This window comes from Suricata suricatta, chromosome 8, assembly GCF_006229205.1.
Source record: "Suricata suricatta isolate VVHF042 chromosome 8, meerkat_22Aug2017_6uvM2_HiC, whole genome shotgun sequence".
In the NCBI taxonomy this organism is placed as follows: Eukaryota; Metazoa; Chordata; class Mammalia; order Carnivora; family Herpestidae; genus Suricata; species Suricata suricatta.
Genome location: NC_043707.1, coordinates 113,145,263 through 113,164,705, shown reverse-complemented (window position 1 = coordinate 113,164,705; position 19,443 = coordinate 113,145,263). Strand labels below are relative to the sequence as shown.

Genomic DNA, 19,443 nt, shown 5'->3' with positions numbered 1-19,443 from the left:
AAGTGTGAGGATTTTTCTTAAAGAGGGCTGCCGCTCCAGCTGTTGCCTCCCTTCATTAAGAAGCTTCGGAGGTTCTCGCCTTCCTCTTCCCAGACCTCACGCAAGACTCCATGGCATCCTCGTGACTTCTTCCCCGGGCAGGGACTGAGCCAAAAAGGCATTTCCGACACTTCGGATTGGATGGCAATCAATGCAGGAAACCCGAGTTTCTGTCCCAGGTGCTCTGGGCCGTGTGAGCAGGTTGGAGGTGGGGGAGTGGTGAGAAAGGGATGAATCTGCTTGTGTGTTTGGGCAGCCAGCTGTGAAGACTCTGCTTCTGACCTCTCGGGCATAAAGCCCCGCCATCTACCACCCCAGAGGAGTGTGGGCAGGGGGCTTACAAGGGGCCAATCTCTTGCAAAGGTGGCTGGAGGAATTGCCCTGCTAAAGTGGTCATGAATTATAGAAAGGAAGAGGGGAGGGGAGGAAGGCCCAGAATATCATATGTGTAAATAAACCAGAGTGGCGGTCAGACATAACAGCCAGCCACCACGCTCTTGTACCCAGAGCGTCCCCTTCTCTTGCTGACCCACTCATGCCGAGTACACAGAGAGTCGCTTACAACCTCCTTCTCCAAAAGGATTTGTTAATAAGTCAATGACGGAACATCTAAAGGGGAAAAATATTTCTCTTTATAGTTGGAGATAATTGTCCCAGGAAAAAAAAAAACAACAAACCTTTAATTACAACTCACATGGAGAAAGCTTGATTTGTGGGCAGAGCCCAAATGCTGAGGAGCTAGATGTAAAATATTTGTAATATTTAGGGAACCTAGAGTTTTACATAAAAGTAAACAGCATTGCCTGAAGGCACAATTTCCAGCAACACAATAAAATGTGCAGTGAATTTATGGCGGCCATCCATTAGCTCTTACCAAGGCAACGTCGCCCCTATCTGTCGTCCATCATTATAATAGAGGGTTAATGCACCGAATTTACATAAAAAAGTCATATTGTCTGCATGAATTATTTACACTCGAAGCTGTTTTTACAGCTTGGTTTCAAGCTGGATTCTGGGAGAGATTCTGCCAGTAAATTACTCTGTGGAGACCAGGTTCTATAACTGCGCTCGGAGCCAGCAATGAAAAGAAAGGAAAATGGGCAGGCCCTGGCGGGTCGTTGGTGCTGACGCCTCTCGGGTGGGGGCTGGAGGCGGCGGTGGAGGCTTCGGGAGGCTGTTGGACCTTGCTGCAGACGGGGCTCTGTTTCTGGGCCCACGGCGCCACGGTTGCTGCCCAGCTGCCCAGCTGGTCAAAGCCAGTTTGGGCCCACAGGGACGCAGGGATCCTTCCGAGGTATCCGAGGGCTTTTGGGGGCTGAAGTCAGGGGTCTTTTGGGGATCAGGGTCCTGGAGGGGAAGAGGAGCTGCTATGTTTTAGGAGCAGGGGCCTGGTTCAGCAGTGTGAGTAAGACCCATGGTTCCCATTGTACAGATGGGAAGACTGAGACCTCAGAAGGCACCTGAGTTACTCAAGAAGCGGGAAGTCCATTCATTCCAGGTGGGCTCAGGGAATGTGGGGACGTACAGACACTTCAGGAGAGTGGGATGGTGATGGGGCGTCCCTCGAGGGACATGCACAGGCCCCATGCCTCCCACCTCTGTGCTTATGTTTTCTAGAACTTTTAGTGAGTTGAAGGCAGTTTCAGTGCTTGAGCTGGGGAGGAGCTGGTTTTTTGGCAGGGAGTTCTTAAATTCTCTTCGCTTTGGGGTTTGGGCTGCTGGGGAGAACTGCTCGTGCCTCCGGGTGAGGCGGAGGTAGGGGAGGCTCGTCACAGAGCTGGAAACACACCTGGGTTTTAAGGCCATGCCTGCCCGTGGTGTGGGGCAAGACCCCTAATTTCTGGGGGCTCAGTTTCCTCATCTGCACATTGGGATTTCCAGTCCCGGCTCTCTCAGCATGTTCCCCAAATGACGAAAGGCTCAAATGGGATGGCAGGCTCTGGGAGGTGTGCAGTGTGTCACAAGCATGGCTGCAGGTGACAGCGGTCAGCAGAGGGAAGCCTTGAAGTTAGAAGGATGGACGGAAGGACGGACAAGCCTGGACATCAGACCTGAAGTGATCAAAGAATCCCAGAGACAGAGAGATAGGGAGAGACCAAGAGCGATCCCACAGAAACAAAGAGAGAGGGACAGAGATGGAGACGGACAAGAGGTGGCAGACCCAGGAGAAAGGAGTCAGGCGCACTGTGTCAGGCTATGACTTCCTGGAGCCCTGCTGGTGTTTTCCTGGCCAGTGGAGAGCTCGCCAGGTGGGGGATGCCCTTCTGCCTGGACTCTCTCTCCATCTAGGCCAAGAAGTGCCCGGGCTTCCCTCTGGCCTGGAGGTTCCCGCCTGGTCTCTCTAAGCTCCTCTGTCACACAGGGAAGCCTCCCCTTCCCCCTGCCCCCTCTCACCCCCCAGCACCTGGGACAGGCTGGTGCTCACGGCTGCTACACTTCGGTCTCCCGCTCCAGGAGCAGCCACAGCCCGTCCCAAGGGCCTGGAGACAACAAATGACTCCCCGCTGACGCTGACGGCTTGCTCGCTGCCTCCTGCCTGCCAGCCCGGTCGGCTGCACACCACACGCAGATAATCATGTAAGGCAAGGGAACCCCTCCTGCCGGTGGTGGAGTGATTTAAACCTGAACTTTGCTTTGCTTTCAGCCCCTGGAGAAGCAAGATTGTGATGATAAATTTCTCCGTCTTCCTGGGAGCATGCACACACGTGTGCACAGACCTCCCCACCTGCACACGCACATAAAGGCACTCACGCATTGCATCCCCCCCATGGGTGAACTCTTACAGATGTGCCCACCCCATTTGCAAACCACATGTGTACACGTTCACATATGATGCATTTGTATGACACACATGTCACCTGGGGAAACCACAGCCACAGGTTAGGGCAGGAGGAAAATGCCATGGTGGCCGGAACGGCTAGGGTGGGTGGGAGAGGGTGATGGGGACAGGCAAGGCTGACCCCATAAGAAGCTGTCCAAATCTCACCCCACCGTGCTGCCTGGGAAGGGGAAGGAGGTTCGTGTTTTTGTGTGAATGTGCATGTCTGCACGCGTGTCCCTGGGCACAAGTCTGTGTGCTCATCTGTGGGTGTTGACAAGCGTGGGAACCTTTGTTGCATGCTGAGGTTGGCGGTCTGTGGGCAGGGGAGGGTGTGGTGTGTTGGAAAGTTCACACCCACCCTGTCACTGGCCTCAGGCAATCTGGTGTCCCTCTCTAGTCTTCCATTCCTTCTGGCCACCGAGGGTCCTGTCGGTTTGGACTTTCTAGTCTCTCTGTGAGAACTTGGGGGTGTGTTTCTCCGAGTAAGCTGGGCTTGGGTATGCGTGTGTGTGTGCTGAGGAGTGTGTGTGTGTGTGTGTGTGTATGTGTGTGTGGGTGTGTTTGTGTGAGCATATACTTTTCATAGTGGAGAGGATGCCCACATGCTTGTTTGTATCATGAGCCTGTGTGAGTCGTGTGCGTGTGTGTGTGGTGAGTTTGAGAAGTGATCTGTGTGTATGTTTCGCTTAGTGGAAGTATCTATGAGAGTGAAGACATCCTTGTTTTAAATTGCACCCCTCCTACCCCTTTTCTGCTTAATTTTCTCCATAACATTGGTCACCGTTGGACATTGCTATGTATTTACTTATTTATGTCGCATAAGCTTTCTGTTTTCCTGCCAGAACGTAAACTCCATGAGGCCAGGACTTTGAGCTGTTCTGCTCACGCATGTGTCCCCCGTCAGAACCATCTCCGGCACAGGTGGTATTGTGAAATGTCGGGGGCTGCCAAGTTTTCTATCTGCCTCAGGCAAGGATTATCACTCTCTGGAGAGTGAACCAGTAAAAAGATTTGCATCTAGAGGCTGGAGACTGCCATTTTCTGGTCAAAATAACTTTGGTGTCTGTCTTGCTGGGCAAGACGTGGAGTGGCCAAGGTGCACAAAAGATCAAAACCGTATTTTGGATTATTCAGTGCTAACTCCCCCCTTCCCAGCATTGCTGAGGCAAATCTGGGCATTTCTTTTGATATTCATTTGACTCTGTTTACCTGGTAACTGACCTTGGTCAGCTGCTTTGTTTTCCAGCCTTGAAACCTTTATAAGAGACAGTTTTCTGAATAAAGCTCTCTCTCTCTTTTGCCTGATCGGAAACCGTGAGTGTTGTCTTTACTCTCTGCGTCTCCCTCTTCTGCCCCCTTTTTCTCTCCCTCCCTCAGGAAAAGAACCCGCGCGATGATTCTCCGCCTTGCTGGTCGGGGCTGACGAAACAGGTACCGCCGAACGGACTGCCGGGGACAAGTGCGCCAGACCCAGCCTCCGGGATAAGACAATTGGCGCCTCAATGCGGGGCTCAGTGAAGGAACGCGACCCTGAGTCCGGGTTACAACAGTGAAAGGTCAATACACATCCATGGAATGAACAAATGAATGGATGAACAACTTTATCATCTCCTTCCAGTGTTCTCTTATGTGTCACTCTCTTTCTTTTCCAAAAGGCTGTTAATCATGAAGACCCGTATGTGGACCAGTAGCAGTTGACATCCGCGAGTGGCAGATCAAGTGTGGACAGCCAGGCAAGAAGGAAAGGTATATTTTTTAAAATATTTATTTATTTAGAGAGAGAAAGAGAGCACGAGTGGAGGAGGGGCAGAGAGAGAGAGAAGGGGAGAGAGAATCCCAAGCAGGCTCTTTGCTGTCAGCACAGAGCCCCATGGGGGGCTTGAACTCACAAACTGTGAGATCATGACCTGAGCCAAAGTCAAGAGTCAGATGCTCAACTGAGTAAGCCACCCAGGCGCTCTGGGGAAGATGCTTTTTAAGAGTGTTGCTTACCTTTCCAGGAGCAATTCTCACGGAGCTGTGAGGATGGAAGGATAGATTTCAGGCTGTCAGGGAGAGAGGGGAAGATAAGGTGAAGACAGTGGGCTTAGGCAGTTGGTGGAGGAAATGGGAGAAGACGTTAGCTGGAAGAGGCAGTCTGGTCCTGTGTCCATTCCCACTAACTTGGTAACATTTATCAACCTTCTTGTCGGGAGTGGCCCAGGTTCATGGTATTTGGTAGCTTAAGTAGGTCTTCTGGGATTTGTGACAGGGAATGTCTACTTCACTGTGGGAATTCATGTTAATGGAAATGTCTAGAACTATGCTGTCCGATATAGGAGCCACTGGCCACACAGATGTGGCTATGGAGCACCCAAGAGTCACTTTTTTAAAAAAAGTTTTATTCATTTAAGTAATCTCCACACCCCACATGGGGCTTGAACTCATGACCCTGAGATCAAGCATCACATGCTTCTCTGACTGAGCCAGCCGAGAGCCCCTCAAGTGCCCCTTTTTAATGAGGCCCTGACCACCCTACTTAAAATTGCTGCCTGCTTCCTCCTCCTAGGCACCTGATTCCCCTTGTCTGGCTTTAATTTCTCTATTGTCCTTATCACCTTTTTTAAAGCATTTTTTAAATGTTTGTTTATTTTTGAGAGAGAGAGAGACACACACACACACACACACACACACACACACACACACACACGAGTGTGTGTGAGCAGGGGAGGGGCAGAGAGAGAGGGAGACACAGAATCCAAAGCAGGCTCCAGGCTCTGAGCTGTCAGCACAGAGCCTGATGCGGGGCTCGAACCCAGAGACTGTGAGATCATGACCTGAGCCGAAGTCAGCCACTTACCCACGGAGCCACCCAGGCGCCCTGCCCTGATCACCTTCTAATACACTAAATAACTTATTCATTTAACCTTGTTTTCTTACTGTTGGTGTCCCGGTGAGAACAACAGACCTTGTAGGGGCGAGACCCTTGTCTTGTTTGGCCACTGATGTATCCCATGTGCCCAGGAGAATGCCTGGCTGTGGCAGGTGTTTCATTGGTATTTACTGAATGACTGGGTGCACTTCTGCCCCTGGATTTGCAAAGTGTGTTTTATGAATGGGCTTGTAAAGCAAGGATGTGAATGTCAAGGAGAGGGATGTGTTTTTTTTTTTCTTTAACATTTATTTACTTATTATGAGAGTTGGGGAGGGGCAGGCAGAGAGAGAGAGAGAGAGAGAGAGAGAGAGAGAGAATCACAAGCAGACTGCACGCTCAGCACAGAGCCCAATGTAGGGCTTGATCCCACAATTGTGGGATCATGTCCTGAGCCAAAATCAAGAGTCAAACAGTCAACTGTCTGAGTCACACAGGTGTCCCACTACTTTTTTTTTTCATAGTGGGATTGGAAGGATTAAGCTGTTATTATAACTGTTGCTATTTTATTTAAACACTCTCACAGATCCAGAAAGGGAAGACTGTTTGGATGGGAGTTCACATCAAAAAGACCCAGGGCTTTGGCTGATGTCATCTTTTTTTTTTAATTTGTTTTTAATTTTTTTTAATGCTTTATTTATTTTTGATACAGAAGAGACAGAGCAGAGGGGGAGGGGCAGAGAGAGAAGGAGACACAGAACCGGAAGCAGCCTCCAGGCTCTGAGCTAGCTGTCAGCACAGAGCCTGATGCGGGGCTCGAACCCATGAACGTGAATCTGACCTGAGCCGAAGTCGGAGGCTTAACCCACTGAGCCACCCAGGCGCCCCTGGCTTTTGTCATCTTAATACGAGGACCTAGTATGGATGGTGAAGTCTGTGATTAGAAAAGAAGGGGAGTCAGGTTAAGTACCTGAATTTTGATTTCAGCTCAGGTCATGATCTCACGAGCTCGTGAGATGGAGCCCTGAGTCAGGCTCTGCACTGACAACATGGAGGCTGCTTGGGATTCTCTCTCCCTTTCTCTCTGCCCCTCCCCTGCTTGCACTCTCTCTTTCTCAAAATAAATAAAAACAAACATTTTTTTAAAAAGTAAAAGAAAAGAAGGTGACGATCCCCAGAGCCAACATGGGCTCACCAAGAGCAGGCGAATCTTTCAGATTCTTGACAGCTTAGCCACTGGTGGATGAAACCAATGAGCCCGTGTGGAATGGAGAGGAATCTATGATTTATTGAGTACCTGCTGTGAGCTGGATACGTCACATGTCTGATCTTAATGTTGTGCTCTGGATGTGACAGTGACCATTTTACAGATGGGAGATTGAGGCTCTAGGAAGCTAAACAGCATTCCCAAGACTGAGGGAGCTGGGATTCAAGCCTGAATCTGTCTGACCCTTCCTGTCATATCACGCTGCCTCCTAAGACACTGGATAGGGTCTCTCATGCTCTGGAGGACGTGATGGGTAGCTGGGGGCGGGGAGCATCGAGGGGACTCCCATCTGGCTGAAAGACAGCCACAGAATGTTCCTGGAATCAGAACCAGGTCAGTCTGCGTAGGGCTTTTGAGGCAGCCATGGGGCCCTGCCTTCTATCCTGTTCTGACCAATAGATGCCATGGACCCAAAAGGAGATATAAGGGGTGCGGGCCTATAACAGCAAGAGGTGATGGAACAGAAGAAAAGACAGAGCAGAGCTCAGAGAGCCAAGTCAGGATCCTGAAAGATTTCAGCAGGCTGGAGTGATAAGGTGGATTTGGCATGATGTAATGTCACAGGGATAATAATTTCTTGACTGCTGGAAAAATGAGAAAGGGATTCAGGAGTTCAAGGGCCAGTAAGTTCAGTGTGAGGTCACTGGACTACATTAAGAAAGGTATGAGGTTTGGGACAAGGGAGGGGGACCACCATCCTGGCCCAGCCTGCTTTCTGCCCTGGGACAGTCTCTACTGTGCATAGTTGAAGGTCATGTGCGATTTTCTGCTTTCTCAGTTCTTCATCTTTTTTAGGGGAGTAGGTGGTGGTTGAGGTGGGCAGAGCCCTTCTGGAGTCTGGCCCTTGCATTCCATCCAGAGTAGCCTTCCAAAATGACACCTTTGAAGGCGGGGAAGTAGCAGCAGATTTTCCAAACTTCTGTGTGAGCAGCAAGTCCTAGATCTGATCTTTATGCTGTCTGGGCAGAGGAAAGTGCTGGTCCCCGAACTCAGGAACTGGGAGGGGTCCTGGTCCCCTTGGCTGCTGGCTAGGTGGAGCCATTCCTTCCTGCTGTGTCCTTCCCCTTGCAGAGCCTTATCCCAGAGGTCAGTGCTTTGCTGGGGCCTGGCGGTGCTGGTTCCGTGCTGGAGGTGGGCAGGAACAGAGAGCCTTGCAAGTGGCTCATGTCGGTGCTGGATCCCTGCTTGAGCTGGGGTGTCACCTGCCAAGATGAATTCGGCACAGGAAGCGCCTGGCTGGGAGACATGCTGTTTAATTTGGAGGTTCTGTTCCACTCTGAAATGCACTGCTCCTGGCAGCTGCAATGAAGGGAAGCTGTTGAGCTTCCCTCACTCATGCCAGGATCACAGCCACTTTTTCCCGAGAAAGAAACAGGGCTGCAGACAGTTTTACTCATTAAATGCTTCTTTTCCTTTTAAATCTGTTTTTATAATTTTTTTTGCATGAACAGAAAAGTGAAACGGCTGATATTAAAATAAACAAGGCATTGGAGATAGGAAGGTTAAAGCAGATTGTTGGGGGTGGGGAAGGGGGTTGGATACACCCCACGTTTCTGCACACAGGCTGCTCATAGCCTGTTGAAAATGCGAGTGAGAGAAAATGTCCACGAGTCTACCCACCTCCCAACCCAGAGGAGCTCCCGCACAGCGCCTTGGGGATTTATGGAGAAAGGCAGTGGGGAAGGGAGCGCTCATCAAGAGCCCTCTAAATGCTAGACCTGTAACCTGGGAGATCTCATTCAATCCTCAGAGGAACCCTGGGGGAAGGGTCCATTTTATAGATAAGGAAGGTTGAGGCTTAGGTGCATTTTTTTTTTTTTTTGTGAGAGAGAGAGAGAGAGAAGCAGGGCTCACTCGGGGCTCAAGCTCACCTGAAGCAGGGCTCAGAGGCTCGGATGGATTAAGGGCAACCAGTCGGGGATATACAGAACGGGGATCTGACCCTGCATGTGCCTGATTTCAGATGCCATGCTCTGTTCACTATCCTTTGTTACCCTGAGCAGGTGTATACTGAGCTGGGGGACGTAGAAGGAGGAGGAGGAGAAAGAAGATGAGATGTTGGCCAGGCCTGAGGAGTGGGTGTCCTACCTGGCGACATGGCACAAGGCACGATTGCTGTGAGTGAACCAAACCCTAGTTGCTGGGTTCTGACAAATGCAGGGGGTTTGAGAAAGGGTGTGGGGCATGTGGATGGGTTTGGCTTGATAATCAGGATAGCCTTCCTGGAGGTGTTGTGGAGGTGAGGGAATGGCCTTGCTGCCGCATGAACAAAGGCAGGCAAGGTGCTAATCTGGCTTGGGTGTGAAGAGTTAGGTCAGGGTGGGGTTGGCAGGATGGTTGTGTTAGCATCAGGGGATCAGGGTGGAGAGTGTGATGCCAAGAAAGAGTCCTGGGCGGCAAGGCAGGTGCTTGGTTTTTGTCCTGGCTCTGCCACCGCTCATTTGCTATGTGGTCCTGGGAAAATCCCTTTCCCTCTCTGGGCCTTAGATTTTTCTGTCCATAAAATGATGGAATTGAACTCGAGAGCTCCTAAAGACCTTGCAGGGTCCCATGAAGAGACAGTGACTGTAAAATCCAGAAAGCCTTGAATTTAAGGAATTGGCATTAGAATCATTATGAAATATTAGTCTAAAAGGCCCCCAGGAGGCACCTTCTAGAGCATCTTACTTCAGTCTTAAAGGAATTTTTACAGGGAAGGGAAGGGAGGTGGGAGGATGAGCAGAGGCTTGGACAGTGTGCAAGGACCCCAAGAAGTCTGGCATTGTTTCACCCACAATCAACACCAACATGTAGTGGACCAAGAGGTAAGGGGTCAAACAGAAGAGCGAGATGAGGCCAGACCATGGAGGACCAAGGGCCTTCCATTCCATCCTCTGGGTAATGGGGAGCCATCGAAGGAATGGGAGGGACATGCTCAGAGGGGCAACTTTGACAGATCATGTGGGCAGCTATGATGATGTGTTTGATGGGGGTTGGGCATGGACACAGGCTAGGGTGAGTGCCAGAGGGGAGAGATGGTGATGGTCTGAGCCACGGGAGCAGAGTGGGTGTGCTGAGGACAACACCTGTTCAAGAAGAACCGGGAAGCAGAGGAGGTAGGATCTGTTGATTGATTGCGTGTGAGGAGTGAGGAAGGAGGGCTCCCGGGGTTTCCTGATCGGTGGTCCTTCCTGAGATGGAAACACTGGGAGAGGGAGAGATTTTTGAGGAAAGAAGATGAATTCAGGTTTGGATTTGGTGAGTGTGAAGGATCAATGGAACATCTATGGAATGGCTTTTTCATTCAACTGATTACTCCTTTCTTTGTTCATTCTCCCGAGTATTCACTATGTGCCAGGCATGGCCGCCTTCCCAAAGAGGGGCACTCAGAAAGTTCTTCCTTATGCAGAACTTCAGTCTGCTGGTTTTTGGTCTTCTTCTGCCCTTTGGGACCTCACAAGAGGTTGTCCACCTTCCGAGAGTAGAGACCACTGGTTGTGGCCCCCTGTGCTGCCTCTGGTTCAGGGAATATGGGACAATGTGAATTTGAAAGTTGTATAGAAATGGATTTTGGCCCTGAGTGCCTCTTTGTATGGCCTCATCTGTGGAGTGGTTTTATAAAACCTCTCTTACAGGCAGTGGAGTGCTGAGGTGGGTTCCTACTGACTTCCAGAAGCAACAGAAGGCATCTCTTCTCAACTCTGTGGTCAGTGCTGTCCTATTGGTAGGTCGAAGTCAACCACAGTGAGAGTATTTACACCACAGAAATTGGCCGAAGCTACCAGCCGGGTCTTTCTTTCTTCCAGACTGCTAGTTGGTAGACATCTGCCAGCGTCACCCTGCTTGCGGACTCCTGGGCAGGATGCAGGATGTTGAGCCTGGCACGTGGCCCTCGTGTAGACACACCTGCTCGGCACACAGTAGGAGCCTCGCAAGCGTGACTCCCTTCTTCTCAGACATCTCCCTCGTAGGGGCAAAACGACTGTTTCATTCACTCAGAGCATCCCCTCCCTTTCAGTCAGGGACCTTTCCTTCTCTCTTCTCAAATTACAGGGTTCCAGCAACAGCTTCCCTCTGCTTGCTCCCTCTGGCCTCCGCAGAGGGGTGGATTCAACAGGATGAGGATTTTGGAGTCTTATAAATCTGGATTTGAATCTTGGCTCTGCCCGCTGCTAGCTGTGTAATAACCCTGGGCGAGTTATTTAATCACTCTGAACCTCAATTAAGTCACCTGTAAACTGAGGAGGGACATGCCTCCCTCATTAAGTTGTTGTGGGGATGGAATGAGGTAATGGGTGTGTGTGGGTGTGCAAGGACCTGGCAGCGAGGCGGCAGTTTCAGGGGGAGCTTGACCAACACTGGTCTCCATCCCTGAAGACTCCGGTGTGGAATCCGGTGTCGGGGGGCGGGTGGCGCTTTGATGGTGTGTGTGTGTGTTGGGGGGTGGCAGCAGGGAGGCAGAATGAGGGCTGCATCCTTGGGAAAGCTCTTTCCTGGTGGAACACGTAGGCCCGGAGAGGCTGTGGGCTGTAGGACCCTTCAAATGTATTCCGAGTGCAGCGGAGGGGAACTCCCCAGACCGACGTTCATGCTTCAAGGGCCCTCACCTGCAGATCTGCAGATAACTGCCTACCAGCAGCTTGCCTCGTGGGTTTCTGGGGCGGCCGTGGCAGCCGGGGCTGCACTGATTTACCACCCCAGCCCCAAGCAGATTAAATCACCCAGAGTCATTTGAATTGTACCCGGCCTTGTCACACAAATCTTAGAAACTGCTGTCTGGCAAGAAAACTTTCTCTGTACTCTTTGGAGGAAGTCTAAGAACTCTAGAAATTGAGGTGAAGTGGGAAAAAGGGTGTAGTGCCAGAGGGAGGGGGGTTCTGCATCTGTGGGTCGGGCTTGAGTTGGTGGTTGGAGGAGAGAGTCGGGGGTATGTGCCTGTGAGAGAGAGAGAGAGAGAGTGAGAGAGAGTGCGAGCTCATTGCAGTGGCCTTTGGGAGTGATGTCATCTCTGGCTGTGTGACATAGGGCAAGTCACTTAACCTTTCTGAGTCTCAGAGGATTATTGTGAAGGGCAAAAGGGCTAGCTTGTATGAAGTGTTTTGTTGCCTTTATTAATCATTTGGGAAGAATAGGCAAATTACTCTATTACCAAATTATATATGGATGTGCTTACTGTATTTTGAGCAGAGTAAGGACTCTGGAAGCTAAAAGAGGGTGGGTACATTATCAGAACTCTGGGGCTTGACTTGGGCCTTAAAGGAAGCCTAAGTCCCAGGAGAGTGATGCAGAAGAGGTTGTAGTGCAATTAAAGTTGTCAACACCCCATCCATCTCCCATGTGCTATGTGGCTCTCTCTCGAGTGGAGTCCTGATTGACTTAGCCAATCAAGAGAATCCTTCTCCTCCAGACCCACTTTTGACACATGGGTTGGTTCTAAACCAATCAATTCACACATTTCCCCAGTCACAAGGATTGGTGTAGACTGGCTCAGTGAGACAGAAGGCCAGACTTTTTTGGTTAGATGACTGGAGAAAGACTTCCAATCTCTCTCTGTCTGGATTTGAATGAGGTAGCTTGTGAATCTAATTCCTGGGAGGCATCTGGTGACTGGGAACACAACTGAAGATTACTGTAAACATATGGATGTGGGAAGAGTCCGGAACATCATAGAAAAATTCTGTCCCAGCCCTGATCAAACTGTGCCTGAAGCCTATTGCATCTGAACTTTCTCATCAGTGAGATGCCGAATCTATGTTTAAAAGCCCATTTAGATTTAAATTTTGTATTACTTAGATCTAAAATCTGATATAGGGATCTGAGTGGAGAGTGAGGACCTACTTGGTATCAGGCACCGTTAGTGAGAACATCTAGGTTGGAGGAAAGGGTTGGGAGGGGTGTGTGATGGGCAGGGGTGGCAGGGGGCCACAGGAAATAAGCCTGGAAGAAAATTTGGAGTTGAATAATGGAAGATATCAGACACAAGTTTAAGAATCTAGGCCTTCATTCTGTAGGCAGTAGGATAATTAAAGACTTGTGAGCAAGTGAGGGTGTGGCAGGGTGCTGTTAGCCCGGTGGGTTTTGGGAAGGTCAACCTAAGAGTGGGACATAGGTAGGACTGGAAGGAGAACGTGGGGGCTAAGACCTAAGAACATGATCATTTACTGATACTGCACCCAGCGTGTGGATTATCTCACTTAGCCCTTAGAATAACCCCCTCTTTTTTTTTTTAGTTTCAATAATCCCTTAAAAATTAAAAAAAAATTTAATGTTTATTATTTTTGAGAGACACAGAGAGAGAGGCAGAGCATGAGTGGGGGAGGGGCAGAGAGAGAGAGGGAGACCCAGAATCCAAAGCAGGCTCCAGGCTCTGAGCTGTCAGCACAGACCCTGACATGGGGTTCGAACTCACAAACCATGAGATCATGACCTGAGCCGAAGCCTGACACTTAACCAACTGAGCCACCCAGGCTCCCCTAAAATTTTTTTTAATGTTTATTTATTTATTGAAAGAGAGAGAGAGAGAGAGAGAGAGAGAGAGAGAGAGAGAGAGAGAGTGAACAGCAGGGGAGGGGCAGAGAAAGATGGAGATACAGAAGTCCAAGAAGGGTCCAGGTTCTGAGCTGTCAGCACAGAGCCTGATGCAGGGCTTGAACCCACAAACCATGAGATCATGACCTGAGCTGAAGTAGGATGCTTAACTGACTGAGCCACAACGACATCCCTTTAGTTTCAATAATCTTGAATACATTGACAAAACTGTATAGTTACTAAATGACAATCAGGACCTGAACACAGGTTATCTGACTTCAAAGCCTGTACCCTTATTCATCCCATTTGTGATGACACAGGTGACAAATTAATATGAACAAAACCAGGATAGTGGTTACAGGAAGGGATCCACAGGAGGTATTAGTCTGGTGAACCCCTAGATATGTTCTTATTAAAGTTAGAAACTAGACAAGGGCAGCCATTGCTATCAGTATTTTTATTTTTTATTTATTTATTTTTTTAAAATGTTTTTTTTTTAATTTTATTTTTGAGAGACAGAGAGAGACAGTGTGAGCAGGGGAGAGGCAGAGAGAGAGGAAGACACAGAATCTGACACAGGTTCCAGGCTCTGAGCTGTCAGCACAGAGGCCGATGTGGGGCTCAAACCCACGAACCCGTGAGATCATGACCTGAGCTGAAGCTGGACACTTAACCAACTGAGCCACCCAGGCGCCCCTGTTATCAGTATTTTTAAAAAAGCACTTTTCCTAGGGATGCCTGCGTGGTCAGTTGGTTAAGCGTCTGACTTCAGCTCAAGTCATTATCTCATGATTCATGAGTTCAAGCCCTGCACTGGGCTACACACTGACAGCACAGGGCCTGCTTGGGATTCTTTCTCCCTCCCTCTCTGCTCCTCCCGTGCTTGGGCTCTCTCTCCAAATAAAATAAATAAATTAAAAAAAACCCCACTGTTCCTAAAGTGCTAGGCATTTTCATTAGACAAGAAATAAAAAGAGATACATATTGGAAGAGGAGAGCCAATAATCATATTTGGCAGATATGATGATTATTTATCTGGAAAAATTCAAGACAATTTCATGAAAACAACTGGTAAAAGTAAAGTTTGGCAAAATGGCCAGGAACAAAACAACATATAAAAATTAGTAGCTTTTCTGTTTTTAAAATGAATACCTCAAAGGTAAAATAAAAGGCCTCATCTGCACTGTCAGGAAGAAAACAGCAACACAAAATACCTGGAAATAAACTTTGTTAGAAACATGTAGAATTTACATGAAGAAAACCAGAAAGCTCCCCTGATAGAAAAGAGACTTGGATAAATATGGCATGTCCCTAGTTCTTGGGTGAAATGATTTAATGTTTTAAGTTTGTCCGTGCTCCTTAAAGGAATGTACAAAAATGAAGATAATCCCATCAATATTGCAACAAGATTTTAAAACAATTGTACAAAAATAATTATAAAGCTAATCTGGAAAAGTAAAAAAAAAAAAAGTAGTTAAGGGAAATCCTGAAAAAGAAAAATGATGACTATGTACCCTCTCAGATATTAAAGTGTTATATAAAGGGACAATAATTAAAATTCTTATGTAAGAGTAGACAGATCACTGGGACAGAATAGAGGGTCTGGAAATGGATCCAAGTATTTAAGGGAACTTTGTATATGATAAAATGGCATTTCTATTGAGTTGGGAAAATATGGGCTGGTTTATAAATGGTGTTGGCATGGACCAGCCATTACAACACAAGCTGGTTTTCTGTCTTTCTCCAATAAGACCAAGCCACGAAGACTACAGAGTCTTCATGAATACGAATGAATAAATATGAATGACTATTTTGGTCATCTTAACATGGGGATGTTCCTTCTAAGCATGATGGGATATCCAGGAATCATAAAAGAAAAGATTGATACATTTGAATATATGAAGATGAAAAATTTAAGACCATTAAAAGAATAGTACAGGAGCGGCGCCTGGGTGGCTCAGTCGATTAAACGTCCAACTTCAGCTCCAGTCATATCTTGCAGTTTGTGGGTTCGAGCCCCACGTCGAGCTCTGTGCTGACAGCTAGCTCAAAGCCTGGAGCCTGCTTCAGATTCTGTGTCTCCCTCTCTCTCTCTCCCTCCCCTGTTCATGCTGTCTCTCTGTCTCTCCTCTCTCTCAAAAATAAATAAAACATTAAAAAAAAAGAATAGTACAGGACAAAAGGGAAAGCATATATGGTAGATCATTGTTTAATCTGATTCTCAAATGTGCAAAGAACTCTTAAACCCCCCATTAAGGAAAAGATAAATACCTCATTAGAAAAATGGGCAAAAGACGCGAACAGGCAATTCACAAAGACGATAAACACAAATGACAAACAAACAAACAAGAAAAGACACTCATTGACTTTCAATAATAATTCATGCAATGCCAGCAAAAATGAATGTCTTTTTCCATCTGTTGATTTGACCAAATACTAAAACCTGGGGCTATGCTGGGGCACTGTTGATGGGAAGTACCTTGTTGTGCATTTTCCGAAGGGCAGAGTGGCAAAATTGGAAATAGTATACTCTCGCACCAATTTATTTTGTAGGATTTTATCCTAAGGCGATAATTACAAAGAATAAGCAAGAGATATGCACATGGATATTTACCACAATATTGTTTATGAGAAAAAATCTTGACAACATTCTAAAGGATCAATAGAGACCCAGCTAAATAAAGTATGATACATACATACAATGGAATACTATGAAGTAATTAAAATAATTTTGTAGAGCTCTATTTATTGACATAGAAAGATGTCTACGACATATTGTTGAGAGAGAAAAGCAGGTGTCAGTGAGAACAGTATGTATAATACAATCCCTCTTCTATAAATTATATACATAGATCTCTATGTGTATATATGCATAGAGATATGTCTGGAAGGCTGTTCACCAAAATGCTGGAGTGGTTATATCTGGGTGGTAGGATTTTGAGTGATTTTTACTTTCTTTTTCATACTTTTAAGTATTGGTTTGATTTTTTCTATACTGAGGATATATCATATTCTTCAATCAGAATAAATAATAAAGCTTTTTTTATTTTGGAAATTAGATAAATATTAAATAAGAGGACTCGGCACATCATGATTTAATGGATGCGGATAAGGAGTCGAGATGCAAGCCAAGAATTTGATCCGTGAACCTGGGAGGATTATGCATCATGGAGAACCTGGACTGGAAACTGATTCCGGAGGAGAGAGGAGGTGCTGGGTTTCCAGAGCTTTGGCTTGTGGCGGTGGCCTGTAGGCCGCAGGACTGCTCTTAGGAGGCTGGTCCCAGGGGCATACTTGAGGGGCACACAGGGCTTTTCCCAAGGACCAAGCTATGGATGAAATCTCGGAGGGAGGGGGTGCAGGAGCAGTAGAAGGCTGGAAATTGGGCCCTGCAACATGACCACATTTATGTGATGGGAGAAGAAACTGCATTAATGGTCAGGAAGGCGAGGAGCCATTGTTGGGGGGGCCTAGATTGTCCTGGAATTCCATAGGGCAGGGGTGAATGTCCAGAGAAAGGTCAACCATATCTAATGCTGCACAGGCACTGACACCAGGGAGAGGATCCAGGACTTGACAAATAGGAGTTTGTTGGTGACCTTGGAGAGAGCAGTTTGGGTGCGGGAATGGGGCCATGCGTGGGTGTGTGTGGGAGTTGGGGTGTTTGTTAAGGGAGAAAAGAGGGTTGTGGCTTGGGGGAGTAGGTCTGAGGGAAAGGGATCGAGCCTTGCTTGGAGGGCGGGTGGCATTAACAGGCATGTGCGCCACCCTGCCCACTCCCCAGCACTGGCAGGCCTCTCTAGCCATTCTGCAGAGCCTGGGGAAGCTTCGACCCCTTTTTCCCTACAGCCAGAGCAGGGAGCCACTAGAATCTGTTGGACCTGGCCAGTGAGAGGAGCCTCTTTTCCATGCCTGGGCTTGAACACATACTTGAAGGGTGATGGGAAGGCAGGCATGGAGGTAGTGATTGAAGGTTCAGGGGAGAGGCCCGGTGGAGCCAGAGGCGCCCAGTGTAGGTGTCGACCGTGGCCTCAGCCCGAGAAGCCTTCTGGGTCTGGAGCCCAGGGTGATTAGAGTGCTCTGTCTGTGAGTGTGTGGTGACTAGATGTTAGACCACATGCATGCTTTGTGTGATGCTGTGAAAAAGCCTGGCTGGGTGTGAGTTACTAGTTGGTGCAGAGATGTTGGGGCTCACCACGGCTCACCATCATGCTGTCCAGGGAAAGCCAAGCGGGGACTCGTTGTGTGAACCCCTGGCATAAGGGGCATCTGCCCGTGGGCTCCGACTGCGGGGTCTGGGAGCAGAAAAAGGAACTGAGGTACAGTCATGGCTTGTTGGGGGAACTTTCTGGGAAGACACTTAGCTGCTGTCCTCCCAGTGGGGCTTTGATTGCACCGGTGGGAACATGGGGTCCTGGATACCGGAGGGAAAGGCTCTTCTGGACAATCAGCGGCCAGAGCTTGTCTGGAGCAGTGGAGGAACTCAAGCACATGGCAGTGCTCATGACAGCAAAGGACCAGAATGGGGAGAGGCCCAGGCAGCGTGCCCAATGGAAGAGAAATGTTGAAGGAGTTCAGGCCAAGGAATGAAATGTTTGCTTTAACATGCTGAAGCAGTGTTTCCCAAAATGTGCTTTAGAACCTTGGTTTCTTGAGGTTGTTCCACAAAAAAATTTGCTTCTGTGAGCAAATACATGTTACGAAACGCAGCACCTTCAGGTGGGTGCGTGTGAGCACAGTAAAGGCTTAGAGAAGTCCTGCAGCAAAGGAACTCGTATCGAATTTTTTCCAAACTTATTTGACCACAGAAACTTTTTCAACTGAAAAATTGGAACTTACCTTCTGCAAGACTAGGAACTTACCATCCTGGACAGATGGAGTGACATGTCCTGTGTGGTCCCACAGGCAAGGTTTGGGCCAATTCAGGGATGTTGCAAAGACACAGATTTTGGCCCAGTTCAAGGAAGAAACTGCAACAATTGCTGATCTTTTATTTACTTATTTTTTAAGTAAAAAAATTTTAAATGTCTACTTATTTTTTAGAAAGAGAGAGAAAGAGACAGAGCACAAGTGGGGAAGGAGCAGAGCGAGAGGGAGACACAGAATCTGAAGCAGACTCCAGGCTCCGAGCTGTCAGCACAGAGCCCGACGTGGGGCTTGAGGTCAAGAATCGGGAGATCATGACTTGAGTGGAAGTTGGACATTTAACTGACTGAACCACCCAGGTGCCCCAACAATCACTGATATTTTAACCATGAAAGAGGCAGTAAAGGACTTTCAGTCCTGGAGGCCTTGAGCGGAGTGTGGACTTGCCAAAGATCCTGCAGAAGGAAGCCGGGCTCCAGGTGGATGTCACCCTTGATTTCTGGGGGTCCATGAACCCTGAGAGAGGGTCTCTTGGGCTACCTAGAGGGGGTACTCCTCCCTTAGAGCCTGTCGCTTGGCTTGTATTGCTACACGTTCAGCCCAAGAGTTACTTGGGATACTTGAAATGAGCAGCAGTCTGTGAAGGTAAGATGCTAACACGTAAATGTCCTCAATGAGTCCCAAATACACATCCCAAACTTTACATAACACGAGCAGCAGCTGGAGACGCCCACAGCCCTACTTGCTTCTCTGTACTAAGAGAACATCCTCTCTCCAGCTCTGCTTCTTCCATTCATTTAGGCAGTCACTGGCGGGAGCCAGCTGTGGGGGAACTGCACGCTGGTTTGTGACACCGCAGAATGGGTACCACCCGAGGATGGGGTGCTGAGGGGCGCTGGGACCTCTCAGCCCTCTTCATGGGGAACAGAGGGCCTGCGGATGGGAGGCCAGCCACTCAGTGCCTGTCCTGGTCCCCACTGAGCTTCTTGGGCAGGATGCCTGACCTCTTGGGGACTTGATATGCGCGTTTAGGGCAACAGGAAGGAACCAGGGTCTGGTACCAGCACGGGGATGGGAATGGATGGGAGAAAA

The 19,443-nt window shown here is 48.4% G+C and overlaps 1 long non-coding RNA gene across 1 annotated transcript; it reads left to right on the top strand.

Moving 5' to 3' along the window:
• Positions 1-4,249: 4,249 nt before the first annotated feature.
• On the top strand, positions 4,250-8,125 carry LOC115300050. Its single transcript, XR_003912475.1, has 3 exons — positions 4,250-4,416; positions 4,516-4,606; positions 8,050-8,125. It is a non-coding gene; the product is annotated as an uncharacterized LOC115300050 (long non-coding RNA).
• The last annotated feature ends 11,318 nt before the right edge of the window (positions 8,126-19,443 follow it).